At 42.6% G+C, this 14,379-nt stretch overlaps 3 non-coding genes across 3 annotated transcripts; 2 read left to right on the top strand and 1 right to left on the bottom strand.

Moving 5' to 3' along the window:
- Positions 1-2,442: 2,442 nt before the first annotated feature.
- trnar-ucg (transfer RNA arginine (anticodon UCG)) lies at positions 2,443-2,515 on the top strand. The gene has a single exon. It is a non-coding gene; the product is annotated as a tRNA-Arg (tRNA).
- Positions 2,516-5,448: 2,933 nt separating this feature from the next.
- On the bottom strand, positions 5,449-5,520 carry trnap-ugg (transfer RNA proline (anticodon UGG)). Its single transcript has one exon. It is a non-coding gene; the product is annotated as a tRNA-Pro (tRNA).
- A 5,831-nt stretch (positions 5,521-11,351) lies between these two features.
- Positions 11,352-11,433, top strand: trnas-aga (transfer RNA serine (anticodon AGA)). Its single transcript has one exon. It is a non-coding gene; the product is annotated as a tRNA-Ser (tRNA).
- The last annotated feature ends 2,946 nt before the right edge of the window (positions 11,434-14,379 follow it).

Here is a 14,379-nt window from a genome sequence, read left to right as displayed (position 1 = left end):
CTGGACTCAGTGCAGGAGGTGGGTGACAGGAGGGTCCTGACAAAACTGACTCCCATGATGCACCACTGAGACACAGGAAGTCATTCCTGCCTGTCTCAATCAAACTACTGAACTCTGAACTGTAAGATAAGACAAGACAAGACTTTATTAATCCCGAAGGAAATTCCTGTGCCAGAGGTATCAAGGTACATTAAATGCAGTTAAGTACAGAGTATAAGAGTAGAAGTGTCACTCAGACACTGTACATTCATACTGGTGCATTCATGTCCTGCTCTTTACTATGGAAAGGTTTTATACAGTAGTGAATATGTTCTTTAGATACAACTCAGGGATTTAAATGCTATCTAGGTATTTAGATATTTATTATATATTTCAATGTATCTTTAATTTCTAATGTCTGTAACAAAAAAGAATTTCCCCTCGGGGACAAATAAAGTCATTCTGATTCTGATTCTGATTCTGATGCTGGACAATGAGTCCTGCAGGACCCCCTGTCAGCTCTGCAGAGCAGCTTCAGTGGGAGACTGCTCCACCCTCGGTGTGTGAAGGAGAGATACAGAAGGTCTTTCCTTCTTTCCTTCATCTTTCCTAATTTATTCTTTGCTGTCTGTATCTGCTGTTGCAAAAATGCAATTTCCCCATTGTGGGACTAATAAAGGTTTCTTAATCTTAATATCCTGTGCTAACCGCTCCATATAAACCAATGGAAGCGGCTAGGCTAACTTACCCAATGGGAATGAATGAGCGGCTGAGCTAACAGTAATGAGACTCACCAGTTCTGTAGTTTAAGATCAATTCAGATGATCCACTCATATCCACTCCACATAAAGACTTTGGTAGTTGGCTCCTATAGATCGACATTCAGTACATTTAATTTGAAGAGATGACAACATGAATTACAGCAAACTTTTCCTACTCGTCTCCCACTCGCATCTAGACTGGCACTGCCAGGTTACAGTGATGCGATTGGTCTGAGTCGGACGTCATTATGTAGAAATACAACACGGCCCACAATACAATATATGGGAGCAGTAGCTGGAGTTTTTCACCCGGGTTACAATTGCATTTTAAGCGAGTGAATGCAGCGATCAGTCCCTGTTTACTACAGAGGACGCTATAAAACATTCAGTCAAACCTGTCCAGACTGTTCCAACTGACTGCATCACATCAATGTTATTCTACTTAAAGAAACAGGAAAAAAAACGTAATGATGACAGAACGCTCCTCCTACAGCTGTAAAGCTACAAACATGCTTTCAAAACTAAAGTGTGTCTAAATGTGATGACACCCTTGCTGTGACTTTGGGACAATCTGAGAACATAGTAATTAAAAATGTGCAACTCAGAAAGTAGCCATGCTATACAGCTGAAACTTTGAACATATTTTAAAAGATGTATTTACTTAAATATAGTTAAAACTGTAGTCATAGCGCCACCATGTGGTGAGATATAAAGTGTCAAAAACATCGGACAAAACATTAGTGGACTTTAAATAGTGTACGATTTTTTATTTTGGAATATCTGATAGCGTTTCATTGCTATTGGCTAATAAACTTTTGTGGGCGTGGCCATGTGTACTTAATGTACTATAACTGATGCATACTGTAACATATAGCTGCCAAATTTGGGTCACCTATGTAGGCTAGTACTAAGACTTAGTGTACCAAGTTGCATGCGGTTTGGCCACTGGGGGGCGCTATAGTGAAAACATATGTATTACTCAACATAAATCCATCCTGTTTTTCAAATGCTTCTGTGAAATACCTGATATGACTTCAACAGCACAGCTTTCAGGTGCGAAATGGTCGCCTGTAATAGCTGATATCTGTTACACTGTACAGGCTTCGGAAGTGAGACCTGGCAGCCAGTTCAGCCTTGGTGACATGCTTCTGATAGAAAGTCACAACACTATAAAGCTTTACAGCCTCTGTACTGCCTCATGCTTTGTGATGTGCTCGTGCTTCTGGTTCTCAGCTACTCAGCGTGCTGCAGCTCTTTTAAAGCTTCATCTGCAGCATGCTGCATGTGCTGCTAGCTGCAGCAAACAGCTCTGCAATCACACTCGCAGTTTCTTCAGGAACTGCCATTCTGGTTAAATTAAGAGATCAACATTTTTAACCACAAAAAATTATTATCATTATTATTATAACGATTATATTATCAAAGGATATTGAAAACCAACACAGTGCTATGACATAGTAATACTATATTATACTGCACCACTACAGTAATCAAAGTCCATTGAAAGTTATGCTAACTGAAGATAGAGAGGCTCAGAAACAAGTTAAATATTGTCCATTTATTGTTTACAAAGACATCTACAGTGCCCATGTTAGTCAGAATATGTCTATGTGTTTGCGCTGGCTACTGCACCAACAAAAACTCTTATCATAAACACTATGCCAATAACATTCTGACAAAAGTTTATGTGACAAACACACTAGACCACGTGGCCTAATGGATAAGGCATCTGACTTCGGATCAGAAGATTGAGGGTTCGAGTCCCTTCGTGGTTTATAGAGTTTTTATACAGGTATGAAACCAGCCAACTTCTATCCACAACTCACTTCCACTGCTAGAACCTTTAGTGGGTCTACTACTACACTACTACGCCAGTTTCCTTCTCTCCTGATAACTGTCTGTCTTGATGGGTTCCCTCAGTGTGCAGGGGTGATGGATAAGAGTCATATTCCCATTATTCCTCCTGAGGATAACCATGCTGACTATTTTTTATTTATTCAACATCTGTCCATGATTGTGTCTGCTTTGCAGGTGTTTTGAGTTCATCATCTGATCACAGTGTGACATCATTAGTTTATAATATTGAACTTTTCCACAATATTCTCATTTATGGAGATGCACCTGTACATGGTGGCTGATTACGATAACAAACTAATGAAGTGCTGTGAAAATGAGTCAAATATAAAAACATGAGACAGTGGGGACCTTGGGTGTCCCAGACACACATCATTGGAAACCAGCTTTAATGAGAGGTGAGGGTTGCAAAAGTCCGAACAAGAGCCTGTTGACAGAAATCAAAACTCTAAAGGAGAAGGTTGCCATGTTAGAAAGCGAACGAGACTTTCTGCAGAAAACCATGACCATGACATCCACTGGTAGGTCATCTGGTCTTTGAACGCAAACGTTTGAACTAGTGCCGTCAAATGATTCAAATTTTAATCACATTAATCACTGTTGCTGTATATTTATTGTGATTAAATATCACTCATTTTTTTAACCTATACTCATTGGATGAACTCAATTAAATTGAGTTTTTCCATCCAATAAATACTGGTAGCCCCGACTCAAAACAAGTATGTTAATGCAATATAATGTATTTGAGTTGGACCAACATGATTTTTTCATGTTGGTCCAACTCAACCTAAACATATATATTAAATATAATTTGATTGAGTTAGTTCATCTTATTTGTGTCAAATAGAGCTAAAATAAAGTACATTAGTTTATTAGTAATTAAAGTTTTATTTGTGTTTGTCCAACCTAAAGATATAATAAAATTATTATTATAAAATTACCTTTAAATTAACCTACCACCCCTTAAGAAAAACATGACACCTGGTTGAGGTCCTTTTATTTAAATGCAGCAGAAATAGAAACAGTAAGGTGCATAACATTCCTCCAGGACATAAACCTTTGCATTCCAATATACCAAATTAAGTTGGATGAAACCCCCACATCGCTGGGCTCCTGTCTTCAGAACGTGTAAGCTGCCCTCCTATAGGGTTGAAAAACACAAACACACAACACTCATGTTGATCCTGAGCATCACATAAACATGTGAATCTTTCATTAATATTGAAGTTCCTCCTTTGTTCTGGGAAACTTACAGAAGCTTCTTTGAGAAGTGGTTCAGCTGGGCCATGAACTTCAATGCAGCGGCTTTGTGGTGATCTGCAAGAAGTCATCATTCACCTTGAAAACAGTAGTAGTACAAACAGTATTGTTAGTTGTAGTTACTCTCACACAGACTTGAACAGCTATAAAGAAATGTGAGTTTTCATTTTACATTCATTAATTACCATGGACAAGTAAAAATGTGATTTAGTAGTAGCATAATCCATGTATTAAAGTACATCTGCATGTAGGCGGTGTATGTGTATGATAAGCTGCAGATGCATAAAAGTACCTGGTTCCAAACTGCACTCTGCACACATCCACATACAGCATCCTGTAAAATAAAAGAGTCAGAAAAGAGTCAGATCTCATTGACCAAATAACAATAAGATACTGTAATTGATTACCAAGTATATAATTAGCTACAGTCATTAAGAGCATAAGATGAGATTATATATTAGAGGTATGCATATAATAAATATGTTAAAGGTTTTATTCTGCAGCAGCCACTCCCAAATTTCACAATGAAATTTCAAATCTGAAAATCCTCTGAGGTCCACCCAAAACTTTAATCTGAAATCTCAACCTGTTTTAATCAAATATCATTTAATATGTATTTTTTAGGTTGAGTTGGACCAACATGGAAAAAATCATGTTGGTCCAACTCAAATACATCACATTGAGTTGGGGCTACCCATATTTATTGGATGGAAAAGTCTCCCACAATTTAACTGAGTTCATCCAATGAGTTCTTTTCATTTTATTTTTATCTATAGCGCCAGATCACAACAGAAGTCATTTAATGGTCCCTTAATATAGAACACATTTATACCTTTTCCTTTTACTAAACAAAGTCATTTCAGCACGTTTACAGGTCTCCAGGTTCCAGCCCGATGCGCAGGGGAGCAGGCACCCACCAGCAGACAAAAAATATATAAAAATAAAATATATCGCGACAATATGCCGACTGCTTCACTTCAATAAATCGCGACTGTATTGTTTCACATTAACTACACTTAAGCACTGGCTGTACCCCTGCATACAAGTGCTGCTTAGGCTAACACAGAGCGTTAGCTCTGGGCTAACGTTAGCCTGTCAGCTACACTACAAAAGTAAAGCAAAGCACTTTTGGATTGCGTTAGCTGGCGGCGAGCTGTGCTCTCAGTGTATTAATTGAATTGAATAGAAGACAGAAAACTTACCAACAGTAGTTTCAAGCAGAGGCAGATGACGGGTAGGACAGAGGCTGATCTCCTGATCTCCTTATTCAGTAGTGAGTTGACATTCCTTATTATTGCCGAGGGGATCGCTGGCTTAAAATGTCTACGTGCAGCCTCTACTTTCACTCCTGCCTTACAGCCCCTGTACTTCTTCCTCAGCTCTCCCTGGACCTTGTGCTGCGTTCCGATGTTAGTCCTCAGTGCAAAGACTTCTTCTCTTGAATAAACAATATCAGTTGTAGATTGCTTCTAGGAGTTTGAGAAGACTGCTGTTTACAGGGTCTAAGTTGGAATATGAACTTGTTTGGGTTAAAGATAATTGCTATAAATGTAAACATAAGACAGACCTTCAATCTACTGAAGCTGAAAGAAGAGGGCTCGTCCGGGAATTGAACCCGGGACCTCTCGCACCCAAAGCGAGAATCATACCCCTAGACCAACGAGCCACATGTGACCTCTTTTTTTTCATGTTTCAGTCGGTGGAAGAACAACACAAAGCACATGTTCTTCTTAGTTTGACATTGGTAAAGATATGTACAAAGATTTCAGGTTAGGAATATATAGTGTTGAACAGGGACTTGAACCCTGGGCCCTCAGATTAAAAGTCTGAGTTCCTTCAAGATCCACCCACAGAGACCCTGAACACATAAAACTCAGATTCCCAACCAGAATAGTAGCAGAACTGAAGACACCACTTGGAGGAGTGTCTTCAAAAACCAATCCTTGAGTCCAATGTACCAACCAGCACACAGTAAGTGAAACAGGCATGTCCACGCTTCAACAATGAAAACACAGATTGGCCGTACGGGGATTGAGCTAACCAGCCCTATTGACTAACTTGACTGTTATTCTGGAATTCTGCCTATCCTTCCGGAATACTGATGTCTATACTGGAATGCTACCGCTTATTCTGGACTTCTGCATTTCATTCCAAAATCTTGACTTTCATTATGGACTGCTTTTCATTCTGGAATGGTGTCTTTCATTCCGCAAATCTGCTTTTCATTCTGTTATGCTGACTTTTGTCCTGGAATGTTGCCTTCCATTTTGGAACACGCGCTTCCATGACATCACAGGCCGCTGTCGGGTTAGGGGTTTAATCCCAGAATTTTGTCTACCATTCCGGAATCCTGCCTATCATTCTGGAGTGGGTGGATGGATGTCTATTCCAGGATGCTCTCATTCTAGATTTCTGCCTTTCTTAAGTTGGGGGTACCAACTTAAATGTTACTCCTGCAGAGCTGGACCGCTTTGTCAACAACACTGCAGACACACTACACTCAGTCTTAAACAGGATTGCTCCACTGAAGAAGAAGAAAACTACAAACCAGAAGAGGCTAGCTCCGTGGTACAACTCAAACATCCGATCACTGAAACGGATTACACGTAGGATGGAGAGGATGTGGCAGTCCTCTAAATCAGATGACTCCCGGAGGATCTGGAGAGACAGTCTGCTGACGTATAAGAAGGCCCTTCGTAAAGCCAGGACAGCCTACTATTCATCACTAATAGAAGAAAACAAGAACAACCCGCGCTTTCTCTTTAACGCCGTGGCCAGGCTGACAAAGAGCCACAGCTCTGTGGAGCCTCGCATTCCTGCAGCTCTTAGTAGTGAAGACTTCATGAGCTTCTTCACTGATAAAATCACCACTATTAGAGGACAAATCAACCACAATCTCTCTGTGACCGCTGAGGATACACCGCCACTTCTGGAAACGGATCCTGATCTAACTCTGGACTGCTTCGCACCCATCGGCCTCCCTGAGCTGACCACCAGCATCAGCAAGTCTAAACCTACTACCTGTCTTCTGGATCCGATCCCTTCACAGCTCCTCAAGGATGCTATTCCTCTGATCGGAGACTCTATATTAGGACAGATCAACTTGTCTCTGGGAACAGGATATGTACCACAGGCTTTTAAAACTGCTGTGATCATTCCGATACTTAAAAAACCTTCACTGGACCCGGACGTCCTAGGAAACTACAGACCGATCTCCAACCTCACCTTTATCTCCAAACTACTCGAAAGAGCTGTTGTAAGTCAGCTAAACGACCACCTGTGTAGTAACAGTCTGTTTGATGCTTTCCAGTCTGGTTTCAGAGCCCATCACAGCACAGAAACAGCACTGCTTAAAGTCACCAATGACCTCCTCATGGCATCGGACCGGGGTCTCGTCTCTGTACTCGTTCTACTGGATCTCAGTGCTGCCTTCGACACCGTAGATCATCGCATCCTGCTACACAGAGTGGAACACGAGATCAGGATTACAGGAACATCACTGCGCTGGTTTAAATCATATTTATCTGACAGATTTCATTTTGTTCACACTAACGATGTGTCTCCCACAGGTACAAGGGTTAACCACGGTGTTCCACAGGGTTCTGTGCTCGGACCGATCCTGTTCACCCTCTACATGCTCCCTCTAGGAAACATCATCCAGAAGCACGGCATAAACTTTCATTGTTATGCTGATGATACCCAGCTGTATTTATCCATGAAGCCTGAAGAAACGGAGCCGCTAGTCAGACTACAGGCGTGTCTAAAGGACATAAAGGACTGGATGTCCTCCAACTTTTTACTATTAAACTCGGACAAGACTGAGGTCATTGTTTTTGGACCGAAACATCTCAGAACTAGTTTATCAGATAATACTTTCTCTCTGGATGGAATTACTCTGGCCCCCAGTACGACTGTGAGGAACCTTGGAGTCATCTTTGATCAAGACATGTCATTTGTCTCTCATATTAAGCAGGTCTCCAAGACCGCTTTCTTTCACCTGCGTAATATTACTAAGATCAGGAGCATCCTCTCTCAGAGTGATGCTGAAAAGCTCATCCATGCTTTTGTCACTTCAAGACTGGACTACTGCAACTCTTTATTGTCAGGATGTCCACATTACTCCATCAACAGTCTGCAGCTGATCCAGAACGCAGCAGCTAGAGTTCTGACAGGAAGCAGCCAAAGGGATCATATCTCTCCTGTTCTAGCGTCTCTTCACTGGCTCCCAGTGGACTCAAGAATACACTTCAAGATCCTTCTTCTAACCTACAAGGCTCTTCATGGACTTGCTCCATTGTATCTGCAGGACCTGATTGTACCATATGTTCCTAATAGGACACTCAGATCTCTGAGTGCAGGTTTACTAGTAGTTCCTAGGATTCATAGAAGTAGAATGGGAGGACGAGCTTTCAGCTATCAGGCACCGCTATTATGGAACCAGTTACCAATCTGGGTCCGAGAGGCAGACACTGCCTCCACCTTTAAGACTAGACTTAAAACTTTTCTGTTTAGTAAGGCGTACAGTTAGCCTTAGACCTAGTGTGTAGCACAGCTATGCTGCTCTAGGCCTACGTTGTCGGGGGGCACAAACATGATCCACTGAGCAGTTTCCCTCTCACCCTCTAACCTCTCCTTTTCTCTCCTTAGTCTGGCTCACACTGGTCTCAAGACCTGGATGATGACCTGCAGTCCGGCCCGTGAAGTCTCTCTTGCTTTACGTTGTCGGGGGGCACAAACATGATCCACTGAGCAGTTACCCTCTCACCCTCTAACCTCTCCTTTTCTTTCCTTAGTCTGGCTCACACTGGTCTCAAGACCTGGATGATGACCTGCAGTCCGGCCCGTGAAGTCTCTCTTGCTCTACGTTGTCGGGGGGCACAAACACGATCCTCTGAACACCCTCTGACCTCTCCTCCACTCTCCTTAGTCTGGATCATACTGGGTAATATCGTCTCATAATCTGTGTTAACTGTCTTCCTTGTAGTTCTGTGCCTCGCTCTCGCTCTCTCTCTTTGCAGGTCTCAAGACCTGCATGCTGACCTGCAGTCTCTCCTGTGCTCATCGACTTCACTAGCCCCTGCTGCTCATCTTTACTATCAAATTACTATTCCTACTTATGGACCGACGATATATATAGATATCATTACAATATATCACTGTTTCATCTTGCTGTCATGTTTGCTCTGTACTGTATCATGTTTGTATCATGTTTGCTCCTCTCTCTCTCTCTCTCTTTCTCCTTCATCCTCTCTCTCTCTCTCTCTCTCTCTCTCCCTCATCCTCTCTGACTAGCAGCAGGACTGGTTCCCCCTTAAGTTGACGGGTCCTGCTCAAGGTTTCTTCCTCTTAAAGGGAGTTTTTCCTTGCCACAGTGCTCTTAGGGGGGTTCCTGTGAAGCGCTTTGAGACAATGTCTGATTGTAATATGCGCTATATAAATAAAACTGAATTGAAATTGAATTGAATTGATGGTGCTGGATGTGTTTCTGCCGACCCGCACTGTCTGAGGTCTCCCGGTGAGGAAGTCCAGCAGCCAGTTGCACAGCAAGGAGTTCAGCCCCAGCTGGTTCAGTTTGTTGATGAGCTGCTGTGGGATTGTATTCAGACTTAAAATTACGCATAATTATGAGCGTTGGCGCTTGAGCGACAGACGGTTGCCATATCACAGCACGAGTTTCTTGCCCGCCCCCCCCTAAACTCAGCTAGTGCTACCCCTCTTTGTCCGTGAGTTTGAGTTTTGGCGGACACAACGCTGCCAACATGGCAGCGATCAGAGTGTCCCGGAGCCTCCCACCGAACAAACGGGTGATGTCACGGAAGCTCTGTCCATAGTTTTTACTGTTGAACTTAAAAGACAACACATGCGTCTATATGTGTGTGTGTGTGTGTGTGTGTAAGAATGTGTTATGTGTGTGTTTCTGTATGTATGTTTGTGTGGTGTGTCTGTAAGAGCGTGTGTGTGTCTATATGTTTGTGTTATGTATGTGCGTGTGTGTCTGTGTGTGTTATGTGTGTGTGTGGTCAGCCTTCATCCTTCCTGTCAGCAGAGCAAAGCTGTATCAGTGTCTCATCCAGGTCTCAGCTCCTCAGGCTTTCTTCAGAAGAGCTGTCACTGTTGGAGTATCTGTTGCACAAGTGCTGCACATATCTGATCTAAGTTCTTTCTGAATCCTCACATTTAAAGTTACAGAGAACTTTTACAAACTCCCTTCTTGTTGGCTGCTACAAGCCTCCACACATCAGAGGCCTGCAACACCATGAGCTTCCTGCACTTCCTGCTGTTGATGACAGCTCTCTCTCAGATTGGGAGATTAGACTGATGTGACTGTGACATCATGACGTCACTATTCAGAGCCTGCTGTTTAACATGGTGCTTACAGAGAGACAGCAGCAGCAGCACTCTGTGAGCCAGGTCCACTCTACTTGGAGGAAGTAAAACAGCCTCATTTCATCAAGATGGAGACACTGAAAGAACACAACCAGCAGCTGTGACACATCAGCTTTTCCTCTTAATCTACTCAGTTCATGGATGTTCTGACACACGTCCTGCCTCGTGCTTCAACAGGAAGACTCATCAAGTTGATAGCAGCTTCAAAATAAGTGTGTATAAGTATTAAAACACTAAACTGTGACTTCAGTGAGTCTCCTTTATTTGAGCTGATTCATAAAATGATCATAAACACATGACAAATGAAATCTATTCAAACTCTGAAGTTCACCTCATCATATCCCAGTGGCAGACAGAACAGGCCCCCTGAGTGACAGCAAAGCAGTGAGCCCCCTGCTGGTGATCAGCTGCATGTACCAGAAGCAGACAGAGATTTCTGATATGATGTTAAAGGTGTCACAGAGGAGGATCCGACTGTCTGACCTCTGATTCTTCTGTCAGCATCAGACACATCACAGTTTGATCAGTTTTCAGATCACACACAGCAGCATCAGTAACACTGAGCAGACATTACACACTCCATCAAACACACACACACACTGCTCACTTATAACAGGGATAATAAGTAAAGTTCTTTACAATAAATTCACATTCACATGTTATCATCACTTCACACATGGCACAGTATATATGGCAGAGAGTTAAAGGTGGAATATGTAGTCAGAGTTAATACCAAATATTGACACTAGGTGGCAGCACTTCAGCCTCCATCCACTGCTGCACTACCAGCACCACTCTCAGTGCTTTTTGTTTCCATTGACTGTACAACATGATTCAATCCATGTTATTTATATGACAAACTATGTGTAGTGTTTCTATGTGTGTAGCTGACATGTTGCTCAGCTTCCATTGGACACATATACTAGATGGAAGCTGCAGCAGGATTGGCTGATGACTGATCACAGGTGTGAACAATCAAACCTGCGAATGAAATGGAAAACAAGTAAAGGAGCACCAACACCAAACTGGACAGGACAAACTGGACAAGACCATGCACTCATGGACAGAACCAACCTGGGTCGTCAGACTCTTCATCGTTACCTTTTGCCGGTTGTTGTGGCCGAGTGGTTAAGGCGATGGACTAGAAATCCATTGGGGTTTCCCCGCGCAGGTTCGAATCCTGCCAACAACGGTTCCTTTCATCTCCAAGATCACTTTATGCCCCTCCATCGTTTACACTTAACAAGTCTGATGTGTTAACAACGAGCTCTATGAAAAAGGTCATCTTGACCAGTCAGAGTGCTGCCATTTATATTGACTGTCTGAGGACCAAACCCTGGCACAGTCCATCTGACACTTCCAAAAACTATCATTTTAAAAACGCTGGACCGAGAGCAACTGGTGTGCAGTGAGGAGGCAAAGGATAAAACGTCCCAGCACATTTCAAACCCAGTTTCACCCTGAGGCAGAGACTGCTTCACCTTAAGGACAAAACACCTGGGAAAGGCAGATCTCAAGGTACTACAATAGTCAGAATGATTCATCATGTGGTGACCAGATGAAAAATCTCATCTCTGGCTCAAGACTTGAGACTTGTTGAGATAGCATAGACAGACACACTCTCAGTCTGTCCACATCAGTGTCAGGATGGCCGAGCGGTCCAAGGCGCTGCGTTCAAGCTGGGGAACATTCGTCCGTCTAAGATGGGGAAGAAGGGGGGAGAAGAAAAGAAGAGGAAAAAGAGGGGAAAAAGGGAAAAATGAAAAAAGAAAGGAAAGCTGTGGAAACATATCTAATTTATGTACGTATTTCAGGATGCAGAAACTCAAATTGACACTTTTAGGATTTTACTTTGGACCACAGCTTGGATTCGAACCGGCGACCACAGGAATGCTAGTGTTGATCTGCATCTGCTACATTTTTGGCATCATTTTTACAAATGGACATATGGATAAACGTTTTAACAGTCTGCCTACAGTAAACGGAGTGTTACTATTAAGCATGGACTCTCCCATGTTGTACTCTATTTACCTTTGTTGCATAATACAGACCACAGACACATGAAATGAGACTGTTTCCGGTTTATTAACTCAAAATCATATTTTCTTACATCCCAAATAACGCTGTAATCCGACCCATATTTACAAATAAATGTCCCTTCAGTCCCGATCAAAAAGTAACAGGCAAACAGACGAACAAACAAAAAACTCCTCCTGGTGAACCCCACGCGGGATCCTCTCTCTCCCTGGGCGATCCTTGTCCATAAAAAAATGGTTATTGTCCGTACTTTTTTTTTCGCGTCACGGGTCCCTCTTACTCTCCCCAGTTTCCCGTTTTCCTTCACCTGTCTGCCACCGCTGTCCTTGGCGTCTCTCCTCCCCTGATGACAGTCCTTCGTCTCCTTTCACTCACAGCATGTCAGCTGGCAAAATAGATCACCCGACCCCCGCTGTCCTCACAACAATATAAAATAAAATATTACAAAGAATGCCGTCGCCTTGAGCGGCCTTTCTCTATAGGTAATAGGCATTAAGGGACAATGTTTATTTACAGGAAGACATTTCTATATGGCAATACACCATAAAATCTAAATAAAAAAAAATACTTATGTGGTAGTGCTTAAACGTGGGTGGAAATACTTTGATTCTCAGGTTTGGTGTTTAAACACTGCACCTTAAATAACATTAGTAAGCACCGAGTGGCAAAAGCAAAATCCACTTTGTGTAACGACCGTAACTCAACAAATCTATCAATCTATAAAAACGTCAACACAGTACAAGAGTTTACATCACACACAAACTTAAACTAGTGTCACACGGCACTGTAGCAAGTGTTTAATTACCGTACCGACTGTTTTTCTCGCTAGCTAGTGCAGAATGAATGACGACCGGTATGCGCCATACTGATTCTCTGCTCCAACATTTGTCCGCTGTGATTGGTCAAATGTTGGAAATGTTGGACAGTGGGGAAGAAATCCGCTAGCTCAGTGGTCCCCAACCACCGGGCCGGGGACCGGTACCGGTCCGTGGGTCATTTGGTACCGGGCCGCACAGAACGACTGAGCAAAAAAATATATTATTCATTATCTGAGTCTGAAAGCTGTTTCATTTATAAATCGATCAGATTCATCCGCCTGTGCCTTTAAGCACCTGCAGACGCTGGTCTCGGTCACGGGATACGGCCCCAAAATTAAGCCTAAAAGCAGCAAAAATAAATAAAAAACAAACGTCTTTGGAGAGCTTCTTCGGAAAGGGGAAAGACCTAACGAGGGGACAGAAGAAGAGGAGCCTACCCCTTCAAAGAAAAAGAAACCTGCATTTAAAAGACTATATCAGGAGTCCTATTTAAAATACGGATTTATTGCAACAGGTGATTCTCACACAAGTCCGCTCTGAGTGACATGTGGCGAAGCCTTCAAAACTGCTTTGGCACTTAAGACCAAGCACCCTGCATTAAAAGACAAGCCATGGAGTTTTTTGAAAGAAGAAAACGTGAACAAGAAGGACAGAAGCAATAAATGACGGCCAAAACAAAATGACGGAGTGGACTGGACATAAGAAACACGCTTCGGGTGTCATTGTCTCCCATTATCCCCAGATGGGACCGCCTCATTGCTGAGAAAGCTCAAAGGCTCCCACTAATTAAGCATAAGAGTAAGTTGTCATTGTATGCACTTTGTTTTTATTTTATATATTTTTTTCTGTGCCGGTCCGTAAAAATATTGTTTTACATGATACCGGTCCGTGGTGCAAAAAAGGTTGGGGACCGCTGCGCTAGCTGATTGGGTGCACCTCCAGCAATTGAAGGCTTGTGATTGGCTCTTGTGTCCAACATTTTCCAACATTGTACGGACGATCCTTCGCCAGCTGGCATTCAAGCTGGGGAACATTCGTCCGTCTAAGATGGGGAAGAAGGGGGGAGAAGAAAAGAAGAGGAAAAAGAGGGGAAAAAGGGAAAAATGAAAAAAGAAAGGAAAGCTGTGGAAACATATCTAATTTATGTACGTATTTCAGGATGCAGAAACTCAAATTGACACTTTTAGGATTTTACTTTGGACCACAGCTTGGATTCGAACCGGCGACCACAGGAATGCTAGTGTTGATCTGCATCTGCTACATTTTTGGCATCATTTTTACAA

The sequence above is a fragment of the Parambassis ranga genome, unplaced genomic scaffold (genome assembly GCF_900634625.1).
Source record: "Parambassis ranga unplaced genomic scaffold, fParRan2.1 scaffold_21_arrow_ctg1, whole genome shotgun sequence".
Lineage (NCBI taxonomy): Eukaryota > Metazoa > Chordata > Actinopteri > Ambassidae > Parambassis > Parambassis ranga.
The sequence above is the reverse complement of the archived record's forward strand: the minus strand, read 5'-3'. Positions and strand labels throughout refer to the sequence as shown.